At 41.3% G+C, this 10,433-nt stretch overlaps 1 pseudogene; it reads right to left on the reverse strand.

The window, feature by feature from the left end:
- Positions 1-9,097: 9,097 nt before the first annotated feature.
- LOC125519561 lies at positions 9,098-9,986 on the reverse strand (annotated as a pseudogene).
- Positions 9,987-10,433: the final 447 nt, after the last annotated feature.

Consider the following 10,433-nt stretch of genomic DNA (forward strand, 5'->3'; position numbering starts at 1 on the left):
AGTAACATTACACATATCAAGGCAAGATGAGTCTATAGACTAATAAATGAAATGTTGCATGTTACCACACATATGTTACTTCCCACAGTAGATATAGTAACATAGACTAGTAACATATGCATGTTATTAATCTATGTTACTACCCATCATGGCTAGTCTAACAGCTAAAGGATGACGCCGCGGAATGCAGCCAGATGAGCCTCTTGTCAAGGCTCTGACCACTCGTTCCATGCAGTCCTCCACTGGCCATTGCTGGCGGACATCTCTAAAAACCTGGAGATGTGTGCTTACGAAGGAAGTGTTTAGTGGCTGGTTGATGAGATTGTCGTTTGGAAAATCATGAACAATTAATTAATTATGAGTTTGTATCGCATGCACATTAAGAAGAGGCGGTTGTCATCACGTGCTAGTTTATACACGAGTTCTTCTAGGAATATATATAAGTCCAAGGGTGGGGCAAGTAGACGTGACGTCACTCATGAGCTAAGAATACTCAATACTTGTATTATGAAAGTATAATTTGGTTAATTTGTTAAAAGTGTTCATCGCACATTTTAAAACTTGTTCAATAATTAAAGTTTGCTCAACTCTTGGAAAAGGTTTGCACCACCGAAGAAAAGTAGAAGTGACATTTTTTTTCATGCATTTCAAGAAAATGCACGTGACAATTTCAGAAAATGTCAAACATTCTAATTCTTTTTATGTAATCCATAACAAAATGTTTCGTATCACTCAAAAAGAATGCACGTTACACTTAAAAACATGTTCACGTGTTTTAAAAAAATGTTGAGAACTTGTGTCTACAGAAAGTTCACATGTTTAGAAAAAAGAAGTATCTACAGAAAGTTCACATGTTTTTTTTTTAAAATGAAGTATCTACAGAAAGTTCACATGTTTAGAGGCTCCCAATCAACGTAACACGTAGTAGGGAGGGGTGGAGAGAAGCAATTCAAGCGAACGCGCTTCTTTTGGATCGAAATCATTGAAATAAATCTTGTTGATGCAGGAGTTACCGGAAAAATAAATCCTAGTTGGACGGATTCATTTTCCTGAAATTCAAATCATAGAAAAAAATAGCTCTCCAAATGGAGGGGTCGAGAGCACCAACACAATTGGATGTGCATTTTCTTTTCAAGATAAATATCACTGAAAAAAATTCCGTTGCGTTTTACAGAAATACAAATCATAGAAGAATGAAATTCATCAAAATAAAAAAGGACTTACGTCACTTTGCACGTCTGCCCCCCTACACACACGAAGTCACATTTGTGAGGCCAGCGAGCTAGGGTGACGGGCCGACACGAACGGGCCCGGACAGAAGTACATCGTGACTGCCTTTTTGCCTCGGCACGCCAGGCTTGCTTCCTCGGCGAACGATAGGTCAGCAGCACGCTACTTAAGTTGGAGCATAGATACCTGAGCTATCGAGGTGGTACAATACGAAATAACGGTACAAAAAAATATGTGTTGCTCGGCCGGGTCGGCCCAGCCCACCAACTCAATTTGACTACGTTGCGACTCGTGTTTTTCTGTTGCTGCTGTGGAAGGATTGCGACTCGTGTTTTTAGTTCCAAGTCGTTCGAGTTGCACGCGTATTTTTGCTTCTCAACAAAAATATGTACAGTGTGTTGCAATGGGAGATAAAATAGCATGCATTTAAAGTCAGTGAGAGTTATAAGCGCAAGCAAAACCTTGTATGCACACAAAAAAGGAACATTGAGCTTCTCGGTTTCGCCACGTGTGAAGGAATCAATACGCTATTTTTCCATTTTTCGATCGAGGGCATTTAAAAATTATGTTACGTTACATATAAGGCCCATGAGTTACTCAATCTACTCTTCCTTTCAATCATTTCAATCGAGGTGATTTTACGGTATGAAGTTTCTAAATATTCTAGGAAACATGAACAATTTTTTAAATCCTGAACACTTTTTTGAAAATTATGTACACTTCTAAAAAAACATGAACAAAATATGAAAGGGAACATCTTTTCAAATTCATAAACATTTTCTGAAAACACCAACTTTTTTTATAAAAACATGAACATTATTTGAATTTGTCAACATTTTTTTAAAACAGAAACATTTGCTGAAAAATTCATAAGATTCTTAGAAAATGTGTATCTTTTATACACGAACATTATTTTGAATTTTGAAAATTTCACTAAAACATGAATATTTTTTAAATTCCAATTCTAAACTTTTTTTGAGAATTTTTAATTTACGAAATAAATTGTGAAATAAAATTAAACTTCGAAAGGAAAAAAGTGATAGGTAAGTAGAATAAAAATAGAAGTGAAACACAGAAAAAAAAGAAAAATGGGCCAGCCCATTATTGATTGTCCAGTGCGACCTTCGAGTATTCGTTGCCATGTGCGGAAAATAGAGTTTCCCTAGCTGCGTGGGCAGAAAAATAATAAGTGGGCTGATTTCCCTGGGCCACGGCGCGCAACCCACGTACGGAAATTATATTTGTAGCACACAAATGCATAAGAATTTAGTACCACCTCGGATAGAAAGAAAAATCTTTTTGGCGGTGAACGGATGAAAAAATTGGCGAAACCCACCTTGCTTTATTAGTAGGTATAGATATAGATGAAGTATCTACAGAAAGTTCACATATTTTAAAAAATGTTCACATGTTTTTAAAAAATGAAGTATCTACAGAAAGTTCATACGCTCCAAACATATGTCCTATTAGTATCGAGGAGGCCAAGAAAATCGTGTGCACACACATCAACGATTGCATCTTTTATCAGAAACAAACACGTGGAGAAAACCAGGTGTTCAGTGTGCAATGCTTCTCGATACAAGAAGTACAGAAAGAAAACTTCTCAGAAAGTTATATGGTACTATTCCTAAGGAAGAAAGCTCATGCGCGGGCTTGGATGTTACTTTGCGCCATGACATGGCGACGGCACGACAGTGGCCGACCTCCTTGGGCAGCAACCTGATGAGTATCTTATCAATGATCTCCTTGACCAGGTCCCCGAGCAAGGTCACGCCTCTCCTGCCCGGCATCGTAGTGTTCCGTCGACTCCGTCAATCAGAAAGAAACGACAATATTTACTCCAATAACTACTTGAATCAAGAAGCGAAGCAAGTAAAGTGATAGAAAGCTTAAGTTTTGCATTGATCAATAATGGCAAAATTTACATGGGTCTTGATTATACATTGAAAAGTTCAAATGATGAATATGTGTAGGACGTGGAGAGAGTGGACGCAACCAACTAATGACTTGGTGTTCACTAGTGAACAGAAGTGACGGCTAAACCAAATTACAAACGGAACCGAAGGCAAATACACTAGTGAAGATAAAGTGACGACTAAACTAAAGCCACACACAGTGCTAGCTTAACAAAAAATATACTTGGAAAGCGAGACCCTTGGAGAGTCCTGCAACGACAACGAGCTATGTGCGCATCATGACTCATGAGCATGTTCTGTCGCTTGTAATTAACTAGCTTGAGCGCTAGCTGAAGATGGGGAGAGTAAATCAAGAGAACACACCCAAGGAGAGAGTGAGACAACAACGGCCAGTTCGGGCGGGGACAGTGCTCACTTCCATTGGGGGAGAAGGTGGTGGAGACGGCGCTCGTCAAAGGAGCGGCTCGGTTGAGTGAGTGAGGCAACGCCAGGGCGAACGGTCAAACCGTGTCGGGCCGTGCTCTTCCGCAACTAGGCTAGGAGGAGAGCTGGAGCTGGAGGCCATAGCACAAACTTCCAGTGTGTGGAGGGAGGCAAGCAAGCACAATCCGGTATGCGGGAGGCAGGGCAGGAGCCGCGTCGGCAGGGTGGATGGGCATGTCGAGACAGAAGCTAAGCTCACCTATAGGGAGCAAGTAGACGTGATGTCACACATGTGTTTTTTTCCTTTTTATTTTGTTTAAATTTTAGAAAAATAATAAATACTTGTATTACCAAAATATAATTTGGTTAATTTTTTAAAAGTGTTCGTTGCACATTTAAAAATTGTACAAAAAACAAAGTTTGCTCTACTCTTAGAAGATGTTTGCACCATCCAAGAGTGGTGGGCCGCCTGTGGCCATCGACAATGGTTAGCGACGGCTGGCGCCAGCGGTACTCACGCAAGAATGTGGGTGTCGATGTCACACTTCGTCACGACATGGTGATGGCACGGTAGTGGCCAACGTCCTTCAGCGGAAACCTGATGGGTATGTTTTCAATGACCCCCTCGGGTAGGGCCGTGACATTCCTTGCCGGCATCATAGTGCTCCGTCCACTCCGGTCAGTTGGAAAGACAGGACAAGATTTAGTCCAACAATGGCTTGAATCAAGAAGAGAGGCAAGTAAGGTGATAGAAAGCATAAGTTTTACATTAATTAGTATTCTTAATGATGTTATAAATACAATTATTCAAACAGGAATATTTTCAAACAGCGAGAGAGTCCCAAGTCTTCATTTTTAGTGTGATCTCAGCCATAGTTTTTTCTTGGACTTCCCCACCCTTAGATTTGAGTGTGATCTTGGCCACTAATCATCCATCGATTGGTTGGTGTGCTGATTTGCTCTCTCCCTCTCTTGTTCATGAAAAAACAACACATGGAGAATCAATTTTGTTTTTCCTTTGGAAGCATATTGACATGTTTTTTCTTCATGGAAATGTGCACGCATGTCAAAAATACATCAATGTTTATTCGTAAAAAATCAGATTTTTTTACATTTTGTTAACAATTTTTTATATTTTACTATTCATGAGGATGCGTATGAACTCGTGAGCGGAAACTTAACGTCCCCTGTATTTTTTGCATCTCAAGGCCTAGAATTGGAACGATACTCTCATGGAGGTTGTGGTGGGTAAGAAACATGCAATACTGACTCATTCCACTGTTCAAAATCTGTAGGGTAGCACGTGCTTTTTGTTGAAAAAGACTACTAGTTTAGCATAGCCATGTTGTTCAACAGCTGCACCGTGGACTATAACAATATTTATCCTTTTCTTTTTGGAGGAAGTTGAATAAAGTTATCTTTGATGTCTCCACCGTTGACAGGTCAATCCAGTACTTGAAGGCCCATTCTATAGCCTCGTAATCCTGCATCACCCAGAGATTGATAGAAGTTGGCCTGGGAGTGAAGCCACCCAATAAAGCAAGTGTACTCTCCTTGTCAAACAATTTCCCGTCATGGCACGACTGGGGTGAAGCACGCATCCGTTGGAAAGACTCCAATTATATATCAAGCACAATAATGTCTCCACCGCCTCCCATAATGTCACTGGCAGCATAAATACGCTAGTGCAGTCTCCATGGTGGTGGACTGGTTGTAAACAGGAGAACGTGCATGCGGATAACCGGGTTACAGGTGTACAACTAGTTACCCCGAGACAAGAAAAGGAAGACATCACTGGAGACTTTCCGACAATCTTGAGAATCATGTTCAGAGCCTGGGAGAAAAGGCCAGAGCTGCTGATGGGCTACAACATCAGGAACGATGATGAGGGTGGTGGTCCGCATGTGGCCACCGACAATGCTGAGCGATGACTGGCGGCTATGGTGCTCACGCAAGAATGCGGGTGTGGATGTCACACTCCCTCATTACATGGTGATGGCACGACAGTGGACGACGTCCTTCAGTGCCAACTTATGAGTATTTTTTTCAATTATTTTCTCGTGCAGGACCTCGGGCTGGGTCAAGCCTCTATTTTCCGGCATCGTAATGCTCTGTCAACTCCGGTCGGCTAGAAAGAGAAGACAAGATTTAGTCCAAACAACATCTTGAATCAAGAAGAGTGGCAAATAAGGTGACAGGAAGCTTAAGTTTTACATTAATCATTATTCTTAATGAGTTTATAAATACAATTATTCAGACGGTTATATTTTCAAACGATGAGAGAGTTCCATGTCTTATTTTTGAGTGTGATCTCGGCCATAGTTTTATCTTGGACTTCCTCACCCTCCATTTTCAGTGTGATCTTTGCCAGTAATCCTCCGTCAATTGGTTGTTGTGCGGCTTTGCACTGTCCCTCTCTTGATCCATCAGGTCGTATATGAAATCTCTTCATTTCTTCAAATTCCACTGTTTATTACTGCATGTGCCCAGGCTAAGATGATGTCTCCGTCTTGTGGAAGATGCACACTGCGGGGTGAATAGAACTTCAAAAATTCAAAGGATGAAAGTAAACATTTCTTGGTGCCTGTGATGGGTAATTTCCAACATGAGATGGTAACTAATTCCTATTGTTAGATTTAGTGCCAATCCGTCATGTTTTGTTTTTATGCATTTAGGCATTAGCGACTTTCCTAAGGATTAATGACAAGTAAATTCACATTGGTCTTTATTATACATTGACAAGTGCAAGTGATGAATCGTGTGTAGAACATGGAGAGAGTGGTGCAACTAACTCAAGGCTTGACATTCACTAGTGAAAACAGAGTGATGGCTAAATTGAATTATACACTAAATTGAAGCCAAATACACTAGTGAAGATAAAGTGATGGCTAAACTGAAGCCACATATGTTATTGTGAAAAATAACTTATTTAACATTTTAAAAGTGTTCATCCCACATTTAGCAAATGTTTATGCTGTGTAAAAAGTTTGCTCTAGTTTTAGAAAATGTTTGTACAATTCAAAAAGAATTATGTGACATTTCCAAGCTATTCACTTGTTTCAAGAAAATTTATGTTGCATTTTGAAAAATGTTATATAATGTAAAAAATGTTATCTAATGTAAAAAAATGTTTGTAAGATTAAAACAATATGTTTCGCACACTTCAAATCAATGTACCTTACAGTTAAAAGAGCCATGAACAAAAGGCATGTCAAGGGAAAAGCAAAACAGAAGTCATGACCATTCAGATATGTCCCGTGGAGAATGAAGGCTATAGAGTTTACTCGTGAGCTCATATGTACCCTTGTGAACAGTAAAATCAAAAACAATAGTAACAGAAATAAAAAAACTGAATTGTTTTGGAACAAACATTGACGAAATATCAACATGCGTGCAAATTTTGATTACAAAAACAACACCTGGAGCATCAATTTTATTTTTTCTACGAAAGCATATTGACACGTTTTTTCTTCAAGAAAATTCGCACACATGTTAGAATTCGTCAATGTCCATTCGTAAAAAAATTCATATTTTTACAATTTTGTTGATTTTTTTTATTTTACCATTCATGAGGAGGAGTCTGAGCTCACGGGCAGAAACATAATATCCCTGGTCTTTTTGCATCTCATGGCCTAGAATTGGAATGATACTCTCTTGGAGGGTGTGGTGAGTAAGCAATATTCAATACTGACTCATTCCATTTCTTTTTGGAGAAAGTTGAATAAAGTTGTCTTTGATGCCTCCATCGTTGACAGGTAATTCCGGTACTCGAAGGCCCATATTTTAGCCTCCTAATCCTGTATCACCCAGACATTGATAGAAGTTGGTTGGGGAGTCAAGCCATCTAATAAAGCAAGTGTACCCTCCTTGTCGAACAACTTCCCATCATGGAACGAATGGGGTGGACCAGACATCTATAGGAATGACCTTGATTCTATGTCGAATACAATAATGTCTCCACTGCCTCTCATAATTTGTTTGGCACCATAAATATGCTAGTTCAGTCTCCATGGTGGTATACTTGTGGTAAACAGGAAAACATGCGCACGGATAACCGAGTTATAGATGTACAACTTGTTACCCCGAGAGAAGATAAGGAGTCCATCGCAGGAGCCTTTGCGACCATCTTGACAATGGTGTTCAGAGCCCTGGAGGGAAGTTCCGAGCTGCTGGGCAACGGCGCCACGACAACGACGAGGGCGGTGGGCCGCCTGTGGCCATCGACAATGGGGAGCAATGGCTAGCAGCCATTGTGCTCGCGCAAGAATCTAGGTGTGGATGTCACACTGCGATGGCTAGCAGCCATGGTGTTCACGCAAGAATCCGGGTGTGGATGTCACACTGCGTCACGATATGGTGATGGCACAACAGCGGCTGACGTCCTTCGGCGGCAACCTATGAGTATTTTTTTTCAATGAACTTCTCGGGCAGGACCTCGGGCAGGGTCGGGCCTCTCTTTCTCGTCATCGTAGTGCTCCGATGACTCCGGTCGGCTAGAAAGACACAACAAGACTTTAGTCCAACAACAGCTTGACTCAAGAAGAGAGGGAACTAATGTGATAGAAAGCTTATTAATCATTATTACTGCTGAGGTTATAAATACTATTATTCAAATGGGTGTATTTTCAAATAACGTCAGAGTTTCTAGTCTTAATTTTTGAGTGTGATCTCGGCCATAGTTTTGTCTTGGACTTCCCCACCCTCCGATTTCAGTGTGATCTTGGCCAGTAATCCTCCGTCGATTGGTTGGTGTGCTGCTATGCACTCTCCCTCCCTTGATGCATCAGATCGTATATGAAATCTCTTCATTTCTTCGAATTCCACTTTTTATTGCTGCAGGTGGCTAAGCTAAGATGATGTCTCCGTCCTGTGGAAGATGCACATTGCACGATGAATATAACAACCAAAATTTGGAGGATGAAAGTAAACATGTCTTCGTGCTATGTTGGCTGATTTCCAACACAAAGTGGAAACTAATTCTTATTCAGAGATTTAGTGCCACTAAGTCATGTTCTGTTTCTTATGCATTAAGGCATTAGCTACTTTCCTAAGCGTTAATGACAAGTACATTTACATGTGTCTTTATTATACAATGACAAGTGCAAGTGATGAAAGTGTGTAGGCCGTGAAGAGAGTTGATGCAACCAACTCAAGATTTGGTGTTCGCTAGTGAAATCGAGTGATGGCTAAACTGAAGCCACACTCCTTATTGTGAAAACATAATATATTTACTTTTTAAAAGTGTTCATCCCAAAGTTAGAAAATGTTCATGCTGTGTAAACAAGTTTGCTCAAGTTTTAAAAAATGGTTGTACCATTCAAAAAGAATAATGTGACATTTCCAGGCTATTCAATTTTCAAGAAAATTTATGATGCATTTAAAATTACATTATACAATGTAAAAAATGTTTTGTGCACTTCAATATCAATGTGCATTATAGTTAGAAAAGCTATCAACAAAAGGACTGTCTAGGGAAGGCAAAATAGAAGTCACGACCATTCAGATATACCCCGTGGGGAATGGAGGCTTTAGAGTCTACTCGCGAGCTCATATGCACCCTCATGAATGGGAAAATCGAAAACAATAGTGAAAGAAATAAAAAAACAGAATTTTATTGAACAAGCATTGACGAATTCTTAACATGCGTGCAAAATTTTATTAAAACGGAACACATTACTGAACTGATGCACCCCTTGAGCTGATGCACCAGGTCGTCCACCTTGTTGAAGTCTATCACGGGATGGTTCCTGGTAAAGCAGAGCGGACGAAATCAGTACGCATGATGGGATGACGAAAGCAGATGGAAAGAAGGGGGTCTTAGAGCCAAACAGCAGGCCGGCGATGTCGTTGAGGATCCTGTTGGCGTTGGCGATGAAGAGGTTGATGACCTCGGCGATCAAGCCTTGTGCTGCCTACCATCCTCGTCCATCGACTGCAAGTACTGGAAATACTCGTCCAGCATACCCTAGATGGATCAATTCACGAGAAGCTAAAAGCATAGTCGGCCAACAACCACATGGGTCTAGTAGGGGGGTGAGGGTGGACTGTCCATGGCGAATATGGATGTGACAAGGGTGTTCAGCTGGCCCCTAAGCGCGACAGCCGCCATGGTGATCGATGGGGTGGGGGGGGGGGCGGAGAGGAGCATGTGCTGAAGTGATCCGAAGCTGTGGTGGCTGCGGCGGAGTTGTCGAGGAAGAGTGGAGGAGGCTTGGGGACATAGCCCCTTATATGCCGGGACGCACGAGGCTGTCTGCACGAAGAAGTGCGGCTGGGAGTGCCCCCCTTTAACAGTCTACTAGTGGCTCGGCCGGGAGCCATTAAGGAGCTTGACGTTCTCGACACCGGATGCAGCCAGATGGGCGCCCGGTCAAGGGTCGTTGGATGGGTCCTCCACTGGCCATTGACGGACGGCATCTCTCTAAATAGAAAAAACCAGGAGATGTAGGAATACGAACAAGAAGTATAGTGGTGGCTGACTGATATTGTCTTAAGGATTGATCGAGGGCATCAAGAAGGATGACGAAAATGATTCCGTGTTTGTGTTGCTCATCTCGTCTCGACGCGACGCGTTCTTGTTTGAGGACAGGAGGACAAAGAAGAGACGGAACGTAACTGTATATATCCAACTCATGTTGGGTTCGCTCTACAACAAGCGAGTTCAGTTTAGTAACCGAATGAATTGTTCTGGCTAAAAACAGAAGATAAAACTCCACAATGCTCGCTCTCGAGCCAGCGACTTTCCATTCGATTGCTTTTGTAGACTACCCACAATGGGAGTAACGTAGGTAGTAAATCACACATATCTAGATAAAGTAGATGATGTGGCAAGCAATAAATGAAGAAAGAGAGGAGACTAGTAAC

Source organism: Triticum urartu, chromosome 7 (genome assembly GCF_003073215.2).
Source record: "Triticum urartu cultivar G1812 chromosome 7, Tu2.1, whole genome shotgun sequence".
Taxonomy (NCBI): Eukaryota; Viridiplantae; Streptophyta; class Magnoliopsida; order Poales; family Poaceae; genus Triticum; species Triticum urartu.